The sequence below is a fragment of the Rhamphochromis sp. 'chilingali' genome, assembly GCF_963969265.1.
Source record: "Rhamphochromis sp. 'chilingali' genome assembly, chromosome: 6".
In the NCBI taxonomy this organism is placed as follows: Eukaryota; Metazoa; Chordata; class Actinopteri; order Cichliformes; family Cichlidae; genus Rhamphochromis; species Rhamphochromis sp. 'chilingali'.
In genome coordinates, this window is record NC_137933.1 from 34257106 (window position 1) to 34279066 (window position 21961).

The 21961-nt window shown below is 39.8% G+C and overlaps 1 protein-coding gene across 2 annotated transcripts in view; it reads right to left on the bottom strand.

The window, feature by feature from the left end:
* adcy7 (adenylate cyclase 7) overlaps nt 1-21961 on the bottom strand; it is a 62319-nt gene that overhangs the window by 39362 nt on the left and 996 nt on the right. The window lies entirely within an intron of this gene.

The window sequence follows — 21961 nt, forward strand, 5'->3', positions numbered from 1 at the left end:
AAACAAGTTGTGGTAAATGGGTCTCAACACAACACAAACAAACAGTACAATTACATAGTATCTATTACACAATAGTAGCAGAAAGAAGACGGGTAAATGTTTGCTTCAGCTGAGCCGTACATGCATGTGTTTGTTTTTCTTTGGGCACACCCCAGACTGATGACAATCTTTGTTTTGAAAGAGTCTGTCAGTAGTCCCAGGAAATTTTTTTTCTATAAACACACTAATCTTTCTATATTGTACTTATCACATTCCTGCAGTGGTGGAGTTTCTGCATCAAAATATGATATACAGTACCTACACATGCACTCACCAGCCACTTCATTATGTACACTTTTCCAGTGCCAGGCTGGAACTCGTTCAGCCTTAATTATACATGACAGATTCAACAAGGTGCTGGAAACATTCCTCGGAGGTTTTGGTTCGTATTGATATGATGACAAAGTTTGTCAGCTGCACATCCAATATGTGAATCTCCACCTCATGAGTGTGGAGTCATTTGAATACAGTGAACTCATGTTCCAAAAATACATTCGAGATAATTTTGCCTATGTGACATGGCACATTCTCCAGCTGGATATCCAGCAGCCATTAGAAGAGGGGTACACTGTGGTCATAAAGACATGGTGAGCAACAGCTGCTATTAAGCGTGTCAAGAAAATATCTCCACACCATTACACCAGCAGCAGCAGCAGTAGCAGCAGCAGCGTGAATTGTTGACACAAGTCACGATGGATTTGTGCTTTCATGTTCTATACACCAAACTGTGACAAAGTTTTTCCAATCTTCTGTTATTCAACTTTAGCGCGCCCGTGTGAAATGCATCAGTTTCCTGCTCTTAACTGACATGAGGGGCACCTAGTGTGCTCTTCTGTTGCTGTAGCCAATCTGCCTGAAGGTTTGACATGTAGTGTGTTCAGCAATGCCGTTCTTCATACTGTTTGTAATTAGTACGTTTTAAGTTACCATTTCCTTCCTATTTGCTCAAAGGAGTCTGACCATTCTCCTTTGACCTCTAGCATGAAGACGGCAGAACTGCTGCTCATTTCCCTTTTTTTGGACCGGTCTCTGCAAATCATCGCAGACATGGCTGTGCGGGAAAAATCCCAGTAGATCAGCAGTTTCTGAAATACTCAGACCAGCCTGTCAGTCACCAACAACAATGACACATTCAGAGTCACCTCATCACCATTTTCCCCAGATCCTTAGTTTGAACTTCAGCAGGTTATTTTGACCATTTCTACATGTCTAAATGCACCGAGTTGCTAACATGTGACTGGCTAATCAGACACGCGTTAACATGCAGCTGAACATGACTATTTGTTACTTTACAGTAGCACATTTGAGTTACATGCTCTGACTAAGCTAATCTACCAATAGAGAGATATTGTAGATATGAAAACCATAGCTAGCTAAACAAATATGTACTGTAAGTGTCATGGCTCGCTGTGTGGCAGGCAGGATGAGGACCCAAAATGCAAACCCACGGACTCAGGGGATAAACTCAAAATCACAGCTTTATTGCTGGAAAGGCAGATCACGGGTAATACAAAACTAAACTGGGAAAACTAAATATAAAGCTCACCAAGAAACACAGGGAGAATCACACACAGCATGAGGGAGAACGCGACACAGAACTGAGAGAGACGCAGACATAAATACACAGAGGGTTAACGAGGGAAGTGGGAGCACATGGGGAACACAGGTGACACTGATAATTATAACGAGACAGGGCGGGGTGAACATAACATGTCGTATACAGGTGCGGGAGTCCCAAAGTAAAACAGGAAGTACAGAGGTTCAAACAGGAGGGGAGAGAGCACGGGGAGGACACAGACATAACGGGCTGGGGAAAACATAGAATAAAACACAAGGAGAGACGAGGGCTCACAGATACACAGGGGCACACAGGAGGTAACCAAATAAGGATCATCATAACTAAATAATCCTAGGAACCAAGGCATGACTAGGGAATGAAATACAAAACATACAAAAGCTGAGAATACTGGGCCCACATGGCCCGAGACCATGACAGTAAGCCTTTGATATGTACCCATCACCTTTAAACTAAAGCAACACACACCTTCTATGAGAAACTGTCTGATTTTGTTTGTTTTTTTATTGAAAAGGTCTAGTTCTAGATCGGTTCTACATTAGTCTGTAGTTGGTTCTATTCACACACAGAAATCACATTACTGCAAAGTACAAGGAAAGGTAAGAGCCACAGCTGTGGTGCTATGTACAGTACAGATTTAATGTCTATCTGAAGGCAAGTTCAAAGGGATAATAACAATGAAAGTGAATGCACATGTGACCTGAAAGCTGAAGGTCTAAAATCCCACACAAAGCTGCTGATATAAAAAGAGACTTCTAGACTCATATGACTAAAGTTTGCATATAGCATACACCTCAAACACGTAGCATGCTAATACAGCTGCTATTTCTTGCTGGGGTTTTTTGGCAGGAGCTTTGACAGGAAGTACTGTCAGCTGTGAAGCTAGTAGGCAAAGAAATTATTAGGTCAAAATGATGTTCCCCAAACAGGTGCTGATGGATCACTATGAGAAAGATGAAAAGGAGTGAGGTAAAAAGGAAATATAAATATGCAATGGCTTTAATAAAGAATATAGGACTGACATAAACAGTAGCCCAATGGTAAACGCCAAATCATGTCTGACAGGTTAACTGGGAGCTGTCCCATTCAGTCCACAGGGTGAATCAGCCAATCACAATTTATTAACAAATAAAAAAGGTTGAACAAACAATGTAACTAAAGCTTGACAGACACACACACACACACACACACACACACACACACACACACACACACACACACACAAAACCTTGAAGCCAAATCAAGTAAAAGAGTTAAATTGGCATCATCTACTGCTCTTGCTATAACCACCAGTACATTTACAGTACAATTTTAAATTACAACTTGGAAGGGGCCAGCTTATACTTGCATTATGTGCTGCACTAGAATCGTTTTACAGTTTTGTTTACCATTTTGTAGGTTTTGATATTAATGCAATTCTACTGGCAAATAATACCCATTTTTACAGATCATTCTAGCTAGAAGTTCATGATTTAACTAATTATAGTCAACTTCTTTCTAGACTGAAAAAACTCTTGTGGAAACATGTTTCATTGGACACTCGTACAGTACTACTGAGATCAACTTAAACCACAATCATGCAGTGCATGCACAACAAACCAAGAATATGTCAGCACAGTGTTTAGAGATGTGTGGAAAGAAATTTCAAAAGCAAGAAGACACCTCTTAGTTAGTAACAATTTCCACCATGGAAACTGTTACTTGGTATGACAGAGAGCTCCCAATCTCTGACCAAGGTTTCCGAGTAATCAGAACCATCTTAAATTCTGCAAACTGAAAAAGTAGCCTTTTTATCAGAGGCAGCATATCGGCAGTTTCATACATGTGAACTGAATAAACTTGTTCCCGGTATCTCTGGTCAACATCAGGCTGCCTGAACTTAGCCACTGTGCTCCTCCTCCTCACGTTGCTGTGCAATGGCTGATGCAGGTATTTTCCAAAAGTTCAAAATGTATATTTTTAAATGCATAATTGAGATGGTAAAAAAAAAAAAAAAAAAAAAAAACAAGTAGAGAATAAGAGGCTTACAAAATGCTTTTGCCCTGTAGAAAAATTATTTATGCAATGCTTGTGGGTGGGAGGCCAGGAAGCAAGCACGAACTCGTTGTTATTCAAAACATCTGTGTACAGTGGTGGGATTTAGGCGGAGTAGGTGTTAGTGTTAACCTCCTAAAAATTGATATTAAAAAAAATTATTTGGAATATGGCTCTGATCTATGCAGTCACTGCACGAATCTTTGTCGACTTTAAGAACAAATTTTATCTTAAAATGAATCTTAGCAGCTATTTGTAAAATATTTTCCTTTTTTTGTTTTATTTCTACAAATCTGATGTAAGAATATAAACAGGGTGTATTAAAACAGCTTCAGGAATTCAACTCATGATTGGAGATTTTATATGACACTTTGCTTACATGCAGGGAGTAGTCAGTCTGTCTGCAAAGGCTCCAAGAGCTGCCTGGCTCTGGCCCAAAATTAAGAGGACCAACGACTGTTGTCAAACACACCCTGTCTCTGGACGCTCGCACCCAGCACACTAGGAACACTGATCCCAAGAGCATGGAATAAGCAAAAGTTATGCAAGTGGCCAACAGTGCTATTACACGACTGGTGAGTTGACAGTGTCTTGGTGTTTACATGCACCGCCCATTTAATCAGAATAGCTGTGGGACTTTGGCTACAGTTATGAAATCATTATACACATTTGTCTTCCTCAATGGCCATCTTATCTCTTTAGTGAATGTTTGATGAGCTCCCTGAAGATGGATATTTATCATCTCTTCAGAGTAGTTGTTGCCAGCACTGTGCTGCTCTTATTTCTTCAAGTGTTTACATGAAATACAAATGCTATGCAAGGGATCAATTCACTTTGAAAAGTCTTTTTTTTAAAAGAGGAAAAACACACAACCTGCTGCAATTTATTCCAATGGTGTCAAACTCACTCACATCAAGGGCCAGAAACCTACATACAGTTTAGAGTTGATAAAGTTTCACATAGCTTTCTCATGTATAACTGGGTCCACATAAAGCTACTTCTGAATAGTATACAATTTAGTTAAACAAAATAATATTACACCAGAAGCTTTTTCACAAAGCTAAATATTATAACTGGTGATAATACAGAGCAATCGCTTAAACTATATCCTCAGGTATCCTACAAGCTTGACATCGCCTATTTCACAAGTGTGAACATGACAACTCGGTGGTTGTTCGACAAGCTTCAGTAAAAATAATGAGAGGAATAATATTAATAAAGATTCTGGGCTGCACAGCTCTGCTGTGAGTCCAAACTCTCATGAAATGGTCTGTTTTATGGATCAGCTTTTCCAACCTTTTCCATGCTAATGTGTGTTAGCATATTTGTTAGTGAGGTAAGGGTATGATCGCCAGTTTAGTTTGACATGTGTCCTGCACTGGGTGCAGGCCTCGAGTCTGACACCAGATTAAAGTCAAGCAGGCATGCATGCAAGTCAACGGGTAACCCTACTGTAATCAGCTGAAATATGAAGTATTATGGGTCTGTCAGCACTTGAATATTAGGCTCCAGGTAAATGTACCTTTTGTATTGAGCGATACTCTCCCAACCCACAGAACATGAGTGACAAATTCCCCTTCAGGAAAGGATTTTAAATTCTAAAATACCCCAGCAGTGGAAAAGAGGAAAATTTGATTCCTTCTATAGTTGCATGGTAATTATCATTGTTGCATCACCGCATTTGCAAGTTTCTCTTTTCCTCCCACACCATAAGATTGACACGTTAGGCAGGAATAATCCTGCCATTACACTTACACAAGGCGCACGCTTGTGTACTGGCGCAGATCCACAAGCTTTGCTCTGTGATTGCTGTATGATTGTGGTTAGGACAGGTCAAATAGATGAGACATTTCCCCATGGAGACAAGTACAATATTATTAACTATTGGAGTAAGCCAAACACTTGTCAAAAGTCTCAGCACCAGACTGATTGAGTGACTCCCTGCTGTACATGTGTGGGACAAATAGCCATGCAGTGGAAAATAATACACGTGTAATGAGCAAAAGAAATGCTGACAGCATGTGCTATAAGTGCAGCATGGCACGGCGCATTCTGCTAAGCCTTCAATTACAGCTGTCCAGCAACAGAGAGGTCAGACAGTGGGAGTGACGCAGAAAGAGCACAGAGGGATCTCATTACCTCAAATGCCTCCTGGGAGCTATGGATGACTGGAGTAAATGAGGGCTGACTAATAGCATCCTTGTCTCTTTGCTGAGTGTCTTCATTAGCACTCTTAAAATGTTTGTTCCTGTATCAGCCTCCTCATATGACTGGCCTCCGAATTGTGTTTAGTCTGTGTTCCACTTCATTGTAGGCTTTACATTGGCTCACACTTTCTTTCCGATTCTGAATGGAGGCCTTGTTGTTGGCAGTCTGAAAGTATGCGGCAGGGTTACAGTTACACATTTTGCAAAAACCTCCCCTTATGTTTTGCCACTGTAAGCCAAGAAATGTGCATAAAAGCATTGCTGATGAACAGCTACACAGTCAGGAATGTCTTCAGGCAGCAGTACCAATTCTGAGGTTTCTGTGGTTGAGTGGGAAGAAGAGTTTTTGGCTGTATTGGGTGAAAGCAAGGTTACTCCTACTGAGCATCTGTCTGTGCAGGATCTCTCAAAGGAACGGACATGAGTTGCTTCAGTTTCACTGCAGTCCCTCCCAAATATGAGTCACAGTCTCACACTGTGCAGCATAAAGACAAGCTCATCCAGGTGTGAAGAACTCACCCTGTTTAGTGCATGACTCCAGTTATCCTATAATGACATCCAACTCCATCAAGAAAGGGCGATTTTGTATGCATGCTTAAACAGGGGCAATATAAAGTTACTGTTCAACCCAAGAAAGAGTTAACAAATGGATAGTTTCTATAAGTAGCCTGTGGAAAGAAGGAAAACATCCTTCAGTAAGAAGGCTGATTAAATCTGAAACTAACCTTGAACTAATTTTAGTATTTTTGGAGTTATTAGTTCCACATGTTTAATTACTTTTATTTCGTTAAATATTTAGTAAGCGTGCACTTGGCATATTAGAAGAACAACTTCTAACAGCTATTTAATCTGATAAATCGAACTTTTCTTGAGCTACCAGGCAAAATACTGGAAGCGCTGGTTTAAAAATGACTCACTGATCAGTTTAAATTACTACTGATGTAAGAACAAAAGTTTGACTGCTCCTGGGACAGACATGATGTGATCAGCTAGAGAATAAAATATTTAAATGGGCTTTAAACTTCCGTGTTAAATAATCTGATGTGCACCTTCTTAGAAAAGCAACTACATATCGACTCACTGCAGCCCACAGCTGTGGGTACTGAAGAGTGGGGAGCCAGCACGGAAAAAACGTCCCAGCATTTTCTTTGTTTCTACCATGCACACTAATTAATGCACAATGCACCATGCACCAGGCATGAATGCTCTTGCATAGGTTACATTATAGGACCTACAAAGATTCACCACAGAATAAATCAATCTTTAGAGTTTTAGGTGTGATGGTTCTTTTGATTATTTTACTTCCTCAGATCATCCAGGGACAGAAAGAAAATATCTATATAGAACAAAACAAACAAAAAACCTCAAGAAGCAACAGTACTAAGACGAAAAAGTGAAAATGACTCAAAATAAAACCTCAGTGCACATCTTCATAGTATAGAAGGAACATGTCAGCAGTGCAGCAGTGATAGACAAGTTATTAGCTGCCCAAGATGGTGGAATTAGTCAAAGGTCTCTCTGTGGATGCTAACACATGAAGGGTTCCCAGTGAGCCAGCCAGGGGTTAAACATAGAAAAGGAATTAACTAGCTGGTTAATTTCCAAAATAAGAGTAACTCCAATGTGCAAAATTAATTTGACTGCAGATGATATATATGAGTCTTGTACAGAGAAAATGTTTTGGGTTTTTTTTTTAAATGTAAGAAGTAAAGTCTATGTGTCGGAAACAGTTTGATTTTACTGCATATGTAGAAAAAGTGCAAATGTATAAACTTACAACTATCACAATCAAGTAACTTAATCAAATCCAGTGAAAGGCATCGCTTTTGGTCCAAGTTCAGTGTCTGCTAGCTTTTTCTTCACTTGAACTGAATGAAGAAGCAGCTTTTACAGTCTGCAAGTGAGTTTTATAAACACTATAATTTCCCAATTTCTTAAAACCATCAAAATACTTGTTCATAGTGATACAAAGATTAACTAAAAACATTGTGTTGTGTTGAGAGATGGTGCACACACACACACTATTGGTATTTGACACACTCTTGCATCACCCAGGAGTCAAAAGAGGAACACAGTGAGCTTTTTGTTCAGTATGCTGTCAGCTGTCACCAATCATTGCTTTGATCACACTTACCACACAACGCAGAGTAACTGACTGCGGATGTTGCTGCCATGAGTTTTGGATTGCTCTATCACACTAAAACCAATTAAGATATACATAAACATAAGCTGTACAATCACATTGCTACATTGTTCCCATATTTTCTCTTTATTTCCAAATGTGAAAGAAGATCTGCAGAGCTCAAACATCGAACACCTGCAGAGGTTTTGAGTGCTCTGAGAGCTCTCAGATGAAGGCCAGTCATACCCTGCGACATACAGTCGACCGCACACCATTTCACTTCCTTAACAACCGTGACTCATTTCCCTAACAACTGTGCAAGGACAGTTTCGTAAAAAAAAAAATAAAATAAAAAATCCTGCAGCCACTGCATAATTAGTCACAGATGGATGCTGTTATGAAAGGAATGACAGATTTTAAGTCCTGTCAAGACAAACAGTGAATCTATTTGGGATAGATAAGCACAGATGCAGATAAGACCCAAGCATTTATTATTCATTTATGGACACACGGTTCCTGTCATCAAGAGGAGCAGTAATGATCCTTAAAAGGCTCTAAAACTGAAATCCATTCCATGATTACTGTGATTACTGACAAATGAGAGATGCAGCCACAAAAGCATAACACAAATCTTTATTGCTACAACAACTATCAACTAGAAGACAGATCACCAAGCCAGAATAGATGAGCTTACAATGCATTAACAGAACATCAGTCTTTTGACCGTGTGACACCTGAGCCTGAAGCTTTGGGCTGCTCCACTGGACCACTGCCTCCCAAATGGCGTTGGCAGTGACCCATGTGACAGCCCCACAAAGGAGGAAGTGAGTGTGGCGTATGCGAAAGAAATGATATTTTAAAGACTGTGGCTTTCTTTTTCTACACAACAAAACAGAAGCATTCAATGAAACTATATATGTGCAGAGGCTAATAAGAAGGCCCTTTATATCATAATGAAAAGATCCTGCAATATTAAAGAGAGAATGTAAACAATCAGAAGATAAACTATGGTGCGACGGTGGGGAAGTAGATCGCTGTTTCTAAAGAAGGAAGCGTCTGACAGAACCGTATTAAAGAAGAGAGAAAAGGAGGATATCAAATCATAATTTGCCCATTACGTGTACAGGGTGTTCCCTCGAGACCTTTGGGGAATCCCCAATTACATGAGGTTTGTGATGCTACCAGATTGTAACGTTATTATTTATGACAGTGATATTACAGTAGGATGTGTCAATAAACAGTAAAAATAATAACTTTGTTTTTTTAAACACTCCGAATTTATATAAATTGTAAAAAATAAAGTGTATCAATACTGCTTTGTTTGACAAAAATCAATGCATTTTCCTGTTATTTCTAATACTTTGAGAAATGCCTATATTATGCCCGACAATAAAACTCAAATTAACAAAACTAGTTAAAAATACTGGCTAAGACATCCTAATGCATACTCAATCTTCCAGGTAAGGAATTCCCAAAACATTGATTCTGTTCATCTGGCCATTGCGTTTTCAGTGGAAGAGCCGTTTCGTCACTCAACCAAGTCATTTCTTCAGTCCTGGCTAACTGAAGGTTTCCTCAACCTTATAGACAGTACATGTGAATAAAACATCTCCAGTCAACTGAGACTGAAGTTACTTGGATAAGTAATGAAATGTTTCTTCCACTGAAAACGCAACATCCAGATGAACAGAATCAACTTTTTGGGATACTGGCCAAGACCTTTCTTCTCTACCCTGGTGTAAATGTCACTTACTCGTCTGTCATCTTCCTACACTGCAGGCTGGCCTACATAGCTATGCTAATACTGCACGAAAGAGAGCACTATTTTGTTGCCCTACAGCAGGGGTCCCCAATCCCAGTCCACGAGGGCCGGTGTCCCTGCAGGTTTTAGATGTGTCCTTGATCCATCACAGCTGATTTAAATGGATAAATTACCTTCTCAACATGTCTTGAAGTTCTCCATAGGCCTGGTAATGACCTAATCATGTGATTCAGGTGTGTTGACCCAGGGTGAGATCTAAAACCTTCAGGGACACCGGCCCTCATGGACTGGGATTGGGGACCCTACCCTACAGCATCTGATGATTACATAGCATTATTCAAAATCCTTTTGGCAAATGAGTTATCTTTCTACTGTGTCACCACTACCACAGATTCTCATCAACCACATGGACACCCTCTTTTATTTGTGTATTTGTCTCCTTCTGTCTAGTGCAGTTGCAATGCAACAGGTGGACCAGTGTTTGTTGAAATAAATTACGTTATGGCTGTAAACTCCACCCATGCTTTAGAGTAAACCCAAAAGAGAACATAGCCAAGTAACTTTGGTTAAGTCAACAGACCAATGATGAGGCGCTCCCTTAAGCCAGAGCTGATGCTTTGCTCCTAAGTCCTGACATGTTGCAGGCAGTTTACGCTTGCTGAGAGAGGTTGGAAGCAGGTCATTCTCTACAGGCAACTCTATGACAAGCAGGAGCATTGGGACTTCTAAAAGGAACAGAGCCAGATTGATGCAGCAGTTGGGCATTGTACAGATAACTCTTTAGTTGTATTTTTTCCCGTTTCAAATTCTGTTGTTCATATGTTGACAAGCACTGACGTATGCGTCAGCCAAAAATGATGACTTTACCAAGTGAGAACTGATATTTCTAAAAATCCACCCCAGTTCAGTTTTGGTACATATATTTTTGCTGTCTCTGGGTGAATAAAGACTAACCACATGAGAAAAAAACAAAAAAAAAACAAAAATAAAATAAAAAAAATGTATGCCACCATCGCACAAACAACTCAAAAACTCAAAGCATACTACTCTATGAAACAATCTGATAACGTTTTCTGTTCCATTGCCAAAATTGGATAAATCTTCGTTACAGTTCATGATCACCGCTTTGGCTAGTGTTGATATATGCTGTAGCTTTGTACTTTTGCAGTTTGGGTCTGTATATGTCAACATTTTATCTGGAAACCAAATATAAAAATACTTGAATAACCCTTGAATAACCCTAGTTGACCAGATAAGGCACATCTATGACATCTACATAAAGGCATGTGCTTTTCAGTTTACCCGAAACATAACCTTATCTATTCCAATTTAAATTGTGCACCCCAAGACCCATCTGACATTTTTCCAACAGCATTCCCAGCTTTTATCTTAGTCTCTGCACTATTCATTCGATAGGTCACCTACCAGCTCTTCTTCCCAAACAGAGAGCCAATCCTGGCTAATCACTCATTAACCAGCCAAGCACAATGAGCAGCTTGTTGGAGCAGGAAAGTGCCGCAAGCCTCCCTGTGGCATGCAAACACCACATATTTCTGAAAATGTGAATGCACAAACACAAAACAGCACCCACCAAGAGCAGCGCTGTGTACCAACTAAATGACTACAAGCTTGAGGCTAAAAAGCTCTATAGGAAAAAATATAAACACCGAGCAAATTAACTGTAAGAACAGTAATATTTGCATTATATCGTTGAATATTGCATCGCTCCCTAAATATCCTTCAAAAATTGGTAAAAATAAAGACTTTCCTTGTCTTAGAGTTATTCACCTGCTGAATTCCTTTTCGGTTCAGTGTCCTTAGTTACTAATGTCTTTCACAGGCAAGTTTTCATTTCTAAAATGAGTTCTGCAAACTCTGTGTCTCAATGGCACTTCTCCAGATGAGGTGCTCTTATAAGCATTACATAATGTCCTTGAACCACAGCAAGCACAATACTCTGAAAATGAAATTGGGAGGAAAAAAAAAAAAAGTAAGAGAGAAAGAGCAGGACACCCACACATCTGCACCATCCAAACTCAAACGAGCATTCAGAGGAGGCAGGCATCGCCTCATGCCAGCTGCAGGGCATTTCAATGTTCAATATGGCTTTCGATCAAGAAGTAAGAGACAAAAAGGTCATCTCATATGTATCCATGGGACGCGAAAACATTTTACAGCCAACAAATCTCTTGCCAGTACATCACAGGCGCATTAGACAAGATTCATAAATCTGAATATAGTATCGATTGGCTCTTTTTGGCAAATGTTTTGCTTTGACTGTGTACATACATCAAAATGTATCTTATCACCCAACTGCTGAAGGCAGATTAGAATGAGTGTTGACACAAAAGCGCTGTGGGCGAGGAGGGTGTCCAGGAAATGGAACAATTTAACAAATGGGGTGAAGAGGCATTTCTCTAATGGCACTCTAAAGCATCCCATCTCAGCAGCACTGATCCTCTCCAAACAGCAAAACTAAGAGGGCATGGCCTTTTATGGCCCCTAGAGAGCTTTCCTGGCAAGATACATTAGTAGTCTTGAACAAGTGTGATTGAAACTGGACACTAGAGGATGACAAGAGAGCAAACAGTAACGGTAGTTACTGTCCTAGCATTTATTTCCCTAAAAACCTACTTCAAAAGTTGAAAAACAGCACAAAAAACCCCACCAGCAAAACCTAAAGGGGTTTCTCCATAACCTTAGAAAGCAAACACTCTCATGCAGTCGTCATTTTGTTGCTTGTATTTGGGCACAGAATTCACAGTATTGGACCACTCTCCTTAATCTTTGAATTAAAGTGTTTTCAGTCCCACTGCTACAACTGTATAAAAATAAATAAATAAATAAAAAAAAAAAAAAAAAATCACACATTTTCACACAGTCTGTCTTTACACACATTTGTGAAAGCAAAGAGCTCACTGAATTTGAGTCTGGCACTGTAATAAGATTCCAACACTGCAACAAGTCTGCAAATTTCTTCCCTCATAAATATTCCATGATCAGTTGTAAGTGGCAATACTGCAAAGTGGAAGCATTTAAGAACTACAGCAGCTCAGCCACAAAGTGGCAGACCGTGGAAGGTTTCACAGCGGGTTGTCAAGTGTTGAAGTGCATAGTGCGCAAAACAGCTGGGAGACTAACATAAATACTCCATGAGATCAGTATCCCTGATCCCCCGATCTGATATTTGACTCAAAAAGCCAGATCTGACATTGGTGACAAGTAGACGCTCTATGGGCAAATCCATTTATTTTAGTTATAGGTTGTGTTGCGTACACCACACATCAACGGCAGTGCACAAGCTGCAGGAGAGCCAAAACAGGTTGGAAGAAGCAACAGTTGGCAGGAATTTCATCCCTGTGGTGTCAACAGTTTTTCTTTTGTATGTTTGCAGAAATCTTTATACTGTAAACTGCGGTCAAGTGAGCTGAGTGATGGTGCATTCCCTCTATTCTTAGGTTTGGTTTAAAACTTGCAGTAACTTGCAGTAAAGCTTTTACTGCATTTCATCACTAGGGAAACAGCGTTTAAGTGAAGCCTGATTATAGTCAGGCTGATCAAGTTAGTCTGGATCAAGTGGAACCTATCCCATTTTATTTTGGGTGAGAGGCAGGGACTTCCTGAACAGGTGTGGAAGTTAACTAACACTGAAAAAAAACATTTTCAGAAATACATAGATTTTTTGCCACCCATAAGTCACAATTGCAAATTAATGACATACTTATTTTCTCACTTTTGAGTCATTTTCTCAGAATTTTCAGTTAGTAAGTCATAACTTGGATATATGCAACTCAAACTTTGTAATCATAAACCAAGAGTTTGACTTATCGATAGCAAATTCTGTTTTCATTATTCAGTGTTTGAAACAAGCTTCCACAGACAGCTCACCGGCCCATCACAGGGTAAAACAAGATAAGTTAAGAAGAAAATAAGTGGCACTTGTAGAAAGAAACATGTTTTAAGGTAGATCAGACTAAATCTCACTATATGAGAATCTTTGAAATAAATCTTGGAGATCTTATCATGTGCATTAACAGAACAGAGTTTTTCAGGATTAATAGTTAGTTCATTTTGATAGAGGGCAAGTTCTGTCATGCATACCACATTTTTGCAGTGACAGTCATGAAATGGGCAGCAAGGGCAAGGAATGGAAACAGAGTGGGACTAGAAACAAGTGGGTGTAATAATGATGACTAAAAAGCAAAGACAACCATATTAGGATTTCTCATCCTCTTGCTCTTCAAACAGCCAGCTGTTGCTCTAGCTATACTTAAGAGGTAAAGTCATAGTTTGTCTAAAACATTTCTTTGGTCACAGAGTCGAAAGAGCTGCAGGATAAAATGCAATCACATCGAGCAATAACTGATTAAATCAGATGTGGACGTTGCCCTGAAATAATATTTTGAAAAAAAAAAAAATTCATACCAGAAGTTAAACTTTTACCACCATTTCTGCTGTTGCAAAAGTCTCAGAGTTAAATTCAGGATCCTTTGTGTGCCATGTCTCTCTCTTATAATGTATGCAGTAAAGTCTGAAGAAGTTTCTTAAGTGACAAACCTGTCCTGGATGTTTCTTCCTAAAAATACACGGCTCCAAATATCACGGGCTCCTTCTTTTAACTTGAGTATGTGGAAAGCCACAGGTTATCGGGTTTTGTGCTTCGCAGGTCGTCTTAACATTTCTTTCCCTAAGTGATTATGAAGATTTCTTTTACTTAACCTTAATAGCACTGATTTGAAACCGTGATTGTATGTCTGCGTGAATTGAAAGTTCCTGTAATGACCCTGTTTACCATCTTCAAGTAATTTTTCGAACCACAAATTATTATTTCTGCTTCACACTATGATGAAATTCAAAACACACACAGTAGCACTCTACTACCCTACCACGAAATGTAATTCAGAGACGCCACAGATCAAAATTTAGTGCAATTAAAAAGGCACCTCAACATTTTTTGAACATACGAAAGATTGAATTTCCTTTTTTGTGTCCAAACTGACAGAAAATTAGAAAAAGTGACATGTAAACATGCCTCTAATGTACCCTGAATGTCACACCGCCAGACAAAATTTTACAAAGAGCTTGGTAGAATTGTGAAATATTTCTGACCACTTTGACAGCAACTAAAGTGCCGCATAAACAGAGCTTAAAATTCTTGACTGTCAGTTGTTTTCTATCTTGAGCTGTTCTTGATGCCCAGGAATATTTCTATTAACTTTAATTACACTCCTCCGCCTTCCACCACTACCGTGCGCCACCTTCAAAATGAGTTCCTACTAATCAAGCAATGCAGAAGCCCCCCAAATCCTGTTCCTTGAATTGTCATTTCAGGTTGGCTCCAAAGAAAAGTCAAGGATTAGTTATAGTTTGCATGATTTTGGAGCTTAGCACTTAGTACAGAATGCATAATCATTTGGACTCTTGTCTTTCAATCTACTAAAGTTTAGACTATAAACTGTCACAGGAGTTGGGCAATAAAACCAAGTATTAGCCCAATGTTCTGTGAGCCATGATTCTGGTGACGTCAATGACATCAGCCTTTGAACCTTGGTTGACTTTAGAGACCCTGTCCCAGTGGCATCCTCATCCTTTTCATCCTATAGTTTCACAACATCTTGTTGGGAAAAGATTCTGGGAGAAACTGATTCAGAGACATCGCCAAACCAGACGTCATCTTCACCCTACTCTCCACGGACTCGTGTTTTTTTTAAGACCAAGATGAGATTAGGTTGACTTTAAATATATGGAACAAGTGCAAGCAGTGTGAAAACAATCCGGAGAGCTTGGTGGTTCTGGCGCTCGACAGTAAGTGGCCTGATTCACTGACCGATGTTTTTGCTCTGTTTTTATAGCTGTGTTTACATCCATGCTTTAAACACTGAGCTGTCACGTGTCACTGAAAGCTTATTATCAAGGCACCATGTCAGAAGTATAGTTGAAATGATGTTTAAAGCTAAGATCAGACCACAGGGTACCCTTCTGTAGCAATGGTTTTTGTTAAATTAAAAAAAAAAAAAAAAAATAGCTGTCTCTATTATTATGCAAGAAATAAAATCGCACAAGAGAGGATAAAGCAAACGAGCATTTACAGCATGCACGATGAAGACTGTGCCGAAAAAGGATTAGCTGTGATCCCTGGGTGAAAGCACTAGAGTCGAGAGTTAATGAGTCCGATTAGTCCCCACTGTGTGTTCGAGGATTAGCACACTGTCCACCTAGAGGAACCCTTCTCCTTTCGAGCCTGAAGGGGAGAGACAGCAGAGCGAGAGAGCCTGCTCCGAAGCAGATGAGAGAAAGCGAGATTGAAAAATGAGCGACGAAGAGAGAAAAGACAGGAAAGAGGGGAGAAATTGGAGAAATTATCAGTGCTGTAAGTGGCTAGAAGCATTTTAAGAACATGATGAGGTCTAATAACAACAGAAAATGCCTATTAGTAAGAAACACTGCCTGTGTGTGTGCGTGCGTGCTTAATGAGGACAAATCTGGATGGAATTTCTCTACTGAGACTGATAGGAAGGAAGTACTCAACAGTAAAGAGGGAAAATAGCTTTATCCTGACACACAACCCCATCTCAATACACTCAAAGAGATCAGACATGTACTTTAAAATGATTGTTCAAAAATGATGCTTCCTGAGATTTGGTGAGGGTTTTAATGTATTAGTATTTAAAAACTTTAAATATGTTCTTGTGCCATTCTGTGTTGCCAGCTCCCACTCTTGTTGGGAAAAAAAAATGTGCTTTTTTAAAAAAAAAAAAAAAAAACAATATAGCCAAAAAGAGAAATAAGCATGCTGCCAAGCAAGAACGATACTGAAAGCAGCACAAAGAGACAGCTTGTGTTCCTCTCAGCTTCACAGATGGTGTCAACTCTAGTTCTTAAGAAAAACCTGTGAGAAGTCACATTGTGCATCCGGTGAAGGTTCCCCACATTTCCTGTCAAGGTCATTATCTTTGTCAAGCACAAACCAAGAGTATATGTTGCACATAGGTGTTAGCTCATTTATATATATATATATATATATATATATATATGTATATATGCGTGCGTTTAGGTAAGCGACGCACAACTCAGCAAGATTCTCTTCAGCGCTGATGATAACGCTGTGTACCCGTTTCAAAACACAGGAGCGGTCAAATTAAACAGGGCACACTCATCTTCTTTCATTTGCTTAGAAGAGAAAGGCACCATTTACACTGCAAATGCCCATTTACATTTGCATTTAACATAAGTTTACATACCTATATTGAGTTATCTGTACTTTTTTTTTTCCCTTCACAAACTGAGGCGTGTAGGTGTCCATACTGCTGCAGAACACTTATGCAATTTAATTCGGTGGTTTCCAATGTTTGCAGCAAAAAAAAAAAACCAAACAGGTCATCTGACTGAAGTTATATTTACACCAAAGGTGAAGTGAAACTCACACAAATATAGCCTGAGAAGTGTTTTTGGAAACCAACACAGAAGGGTTATAATGAATAGCTGGAATGAAGTTACAGTAACGTATTTTATCAAGCCCTAAAATTACTCTTCTCCCCAAGCCCTCTGCTTTATTACTCTGTCCATATAGGCCGTCATTCAGCTCAAATGACAAAAACAAGATTCTGTAGCTGTTGTTAACGTCTGGAGTAGGGCTATGCCATGTCATATTGTCTGCAATTAAACATTATTAATAAATGTCAAATCGAAACATCACTGCTACCGTGAAACCACGTGTTTAAATTCCACAGTGTGCTCAACAATGACACAAGCCTGGGCAAGTTTGAAGGCAAGAGCCGTGCGTCAGCCTCCGAGGACGATTTAGCAAAACCCGAGCTACTTCAACAGCTTCCAACAAAACAAAATACTTTACATAATATACAGGAAAACTGTTTCCACTAAAGATTGAACACAGCTGGTGATGTGCGAAACAAATATAAACAAATGACTCCACCAGGTGTCGCTGGCTGCTCTCCATTATGACAGGAAGAGCAAAGGTGGATAGAAATTAAGGATGTGGTTACATGGTGGAAAAGCTACAGTGGGGCAAAAAAGTATTTAGTCAGCCACCGATTGTGCAAGTTCCCCCACCTAAAATGATGACAGAGGTCAGTAATTTGCACCAGAGGTACACTTCAACTGTGAGAGACAGAATGTGAAAAAAAAAATCCATGAATCCACATGGTAGGATTTGTAAAGAATTTATTCTTAAATCAGGGTGGAAAATAAGTATTTGGTCAATAACAAAAATACAACTCAATACTTTGTAACATAACCTTTGTTGGCAATAACAGAGGTCAAACGTTTACTATAGGTCTTTACCAGGTTTGCACACACAGTAGCTGGTATTTTGGCCCATTCCTCCATGCAGATCTTCTCGAGAGCAGTGATGTTTTGGGGCTGTCGCCGAGCAACACGGACTTTCAACTCCCGCCACAGATTTTCTATGGGGTTGAGGTCTGGAGACTGGCTAGGCCACTCCAGGACTTTCAAATGCTTCTTACGGAGCCACTCCTTTGTTGCCCGGGCGGTGTGTTTTGGATCATTGTCATGTTGGAAGACCCAGCCTCGTTTCATCTTCAAAGTTCTCACTGATGGAAGGAGGTTTTGGCTCAAAATCTCACGATACATGGCCCCATTCATTCTGTCCTTAACACGGATCAGTCATCCTGTCCCCTTGGCAGAAAAACAGCCCCATAGCATGATGTTTCCACCCCCATGCTTCACAGTAGGTATGGTGCTCTTGGGATGCAACTCAGTATTCGTCTTCCTCCAAACACGACGAGTTGAGTTTATACCAAAAAGTTCTACTTTGGTTTCATCTGACCACATGACATTCTCCCAATCCTCTGCTGTATCATCCATGTGCTCTCTGGCAAACTTCAGACGGGCCTGGACATGCACTGGCTTCAGCAGCGGAACACGTCTGGCACTGCGGGATTTGATTCCCTGCCGTTGTAGTGTGTTACTGATGGTGACCTTTGTTACTTTGGTCCCAGCTCTCTGCAGGTCATTCACCAGGTCCCCCCGTGTGGTTCTGGGATCTTTGCTCACCGTTCTCATGATCATTTTGACCCCACGGGATGAGATCTTGCGTGGAGCCCCAGACCGAGGGAGATTATCAGTGGTCTTGTATGTCTTCCATTTTCTGATGATTGCCCCCACAGTTGATTTTTTCCACACCAAGCTGCTTGCCTATTGTAGATTCACTCTTCCCAGTCTGGTGCAGGTCTACAATACTTTTCCTGGTGTCCTTCGAAAGCTCTTTGGTCTTGGCCATGGCGGAGTTTGGAGTCTGACTGTTTGAGGCTGTGGACAGGTGTCTTTTATACAGATGATGAGTTCAAACAGGTGCCATTCATACAGGTAACGAGTGGGGGACAGAAAAGCTTCTTACAGAAGACGTTACAGGTCTGTGAGAGCCAGAGATTTTCCTTGTTTGAGGTGACCAAATACTTATTTTCCACCCTAATTTACGAATAAATTCTTTACAAATCCTACCATGTGAATTCATGGATTTTTTTTTCACATTCTGTCTCTCACAGTTGAAGTGTACCTCTGGTGCAAATTACTGACCTCTGTCATCATTTTAAGTGGGGGAACTTGCACAATCGGTGGCTGACTAAATACTTTTTTGCCCCACTGTACCTCGGCCCAGGTGGTTAAAAAGCTCGATCCTAAATGTAACATTTCAGGTAGAAAATATTTTTTGATAACAGTGTTGAAGCTTGCTACCGCTCTCTGTAAGCTACAAGGATCAATGAAAAGATACTGTCAGTAATATCATTATCGCAAATTTTCTTGAAATCTTGTGATATCATTTTGCGGCTATACTGCCCATCCTTTGCTTGGAGACCAGACAGACTCAGGTATCCGCTAACCAGGGTTGTCACGATACTTGAATTTCAAAACTCGATACTGATACCGAGGAAAATACTTGATACCCGATACCATCTTTGATATCCATGGGGACATAGTGTGTTTTGGACACATAACTGTGTTTTCCTGTCAAATGGACACTGTCTGGTGACATTTGTTGCCTACCTTCTATATTAATGTTATAGCTTTATTACTCAACCATAGCTGCAAGCCACTACCTTACTGATAACAGACAGACAGTGTGGCTAACAGATAATTGCTAATAGTGTTTCATAGTATTATCATCAAATTTTACAGTGGAGTTAGTAATTGGCCATAGCTTAATGAGATAAACACCAAACCAAAGGATGCAAATTTGAATAAATTTGATTACGTTAGCCTACAAAATGACCTGATTCATTTTACTCCAATGCATTAACATTTTTACTAAGGATGCATGACAGTGCAGACTATGAATACATAACATGAAAAATAATGGTTGTCAACAAACCCCACTGATGAAGACATGCTAGCACTGAAACCACACACTGGGAACTGCTGTCTTATACTAGCGACATGGTCAGCTGAGGCTCCACGCGAGAGGGCGAAGAAACACAAAACAACTGAACTACCAGTTATTATCATCACAAAGCAGACCCTGGTGTCATTCCCCACAATCTGTTTTGTTATAGTTTGGGATTTTTTTGTGCGCACTCACAGCTAAACCCTGTTTGGGTGCATCAAACTGTAAAATCAATCTGCAAAATTACAACACAGTTTTCATCGTGTCAAAATTACATACATCATACCATCACAAAGGATAACTGCACACCAGTGGCCAATGCTAATGTATAGGTTACGATTTAGATTACAGCTTTTCTGTCAACGGGTTAGGGTTATTTAGGGAATTGCAGTAACGCATTCACCTGCTGAGCCATGACCAAGAATTTAACACCACTGCCACTGCATAGACTAACCCCTCCATTACATTAAAACACATGAGCTCCATACGTCAAAGCAATGATTTCTCTTGCTTGCAGATATTTTACACTGACCATTATACATGGTAGTCTCACCATTTTAGGCTTCAATGTTTTTCACTGCCTAGATTAAATTAAAACAAAGTGATGTCATTAAAAATAACAGCAAGTGGTCAATCCATAAGCCGCCTGTACTTATGAGAATTGGAAAAGGGATCAGATTAGTAATCAAGCAAGTGATACACAGCCGCCCCACAGAAGCTATGTCTCTTATCCCGATGGAGTCAGTAACAGTGAGTAGGCTCAAACAAGCAGAAACATGAGAATTAGCCTATCCATGTACCCAGAATATGATAGCAGGAATGCACATGTCATTCGGTTCTTGGGTTTACACATCATCACAGCGTAAACAAAAAAAAAGCTTTTAAGCCATGTAAAGAGTTTATCACCAGAACAGCTTTGTAGAGAAGAAACACAAAGCCAATTGGTGTTTTCAGAAGTCACTTGTACAGCTACACAATCTCTTCCTGGCTCTTAGGAGAAGTAATATGGCCTTCATCCACAGTTTAAACTACCTGCCGATGCCAAGAAATGACTTCGCTGCAGCTTCACTTTACGGAAAGTAACAGCTGAGGAAGTGCAACATTAAATACTCAGATGTGATGGAGTTTACATATCATTTCTCAAACTATTTGCAATAAATTATCACAAAGACCGATTTCAAGTGAAGCCATATATTGCGAGTTGTGTATGTAAGCTGTTCAGCTGATGTCTAATCTTCTATTCAGACCAAAGCAAGCGAGTGGACTGTGTGCACATAAACAGATTTGCCTGAAAAGCTATACATCAGCCGACCATTATAATTCCTTAAAACTATGTCCTGTATGTTCTGCTTTCAGAGATCACATCACCTATGCTGTAACATTACATTCAGGCAAAATTATGCACACTGCTGGCTCAATAAATACATGGGCTGACAATGTGCGGTTGCTTTCTATTTAGGAAACAGACTGAACTTCACAACAACAAAAATAGCTCTTAATATGTCTAACTTTAAGATAATAATAAAACTACCTCACACTCACTGTGATGCACCCAAATAATACACGGACCATTTCCTGCAAAAATAAAGAAGCCCCAGTGAAAACTGTTGTCAGTGAGATATGGGAATCAACGTTTTTCTGTATTGTGAATATATTATTAAAATCAATTTAAGGTCATTTTAAATCCACTTAAATGAAATCTGAGCTCATAGATGGATATCTAAAAAAATGGACAAACACTGTGTGAGAAGTTAAAATATTATTAAAATCGGATGGTTAGTTATTTTGATTTCATTAAAAATGACTCATGCTGCTTTCTCTGGGATCTCGCAGCACAGCTCCACAACTGTTGTTTTAATGA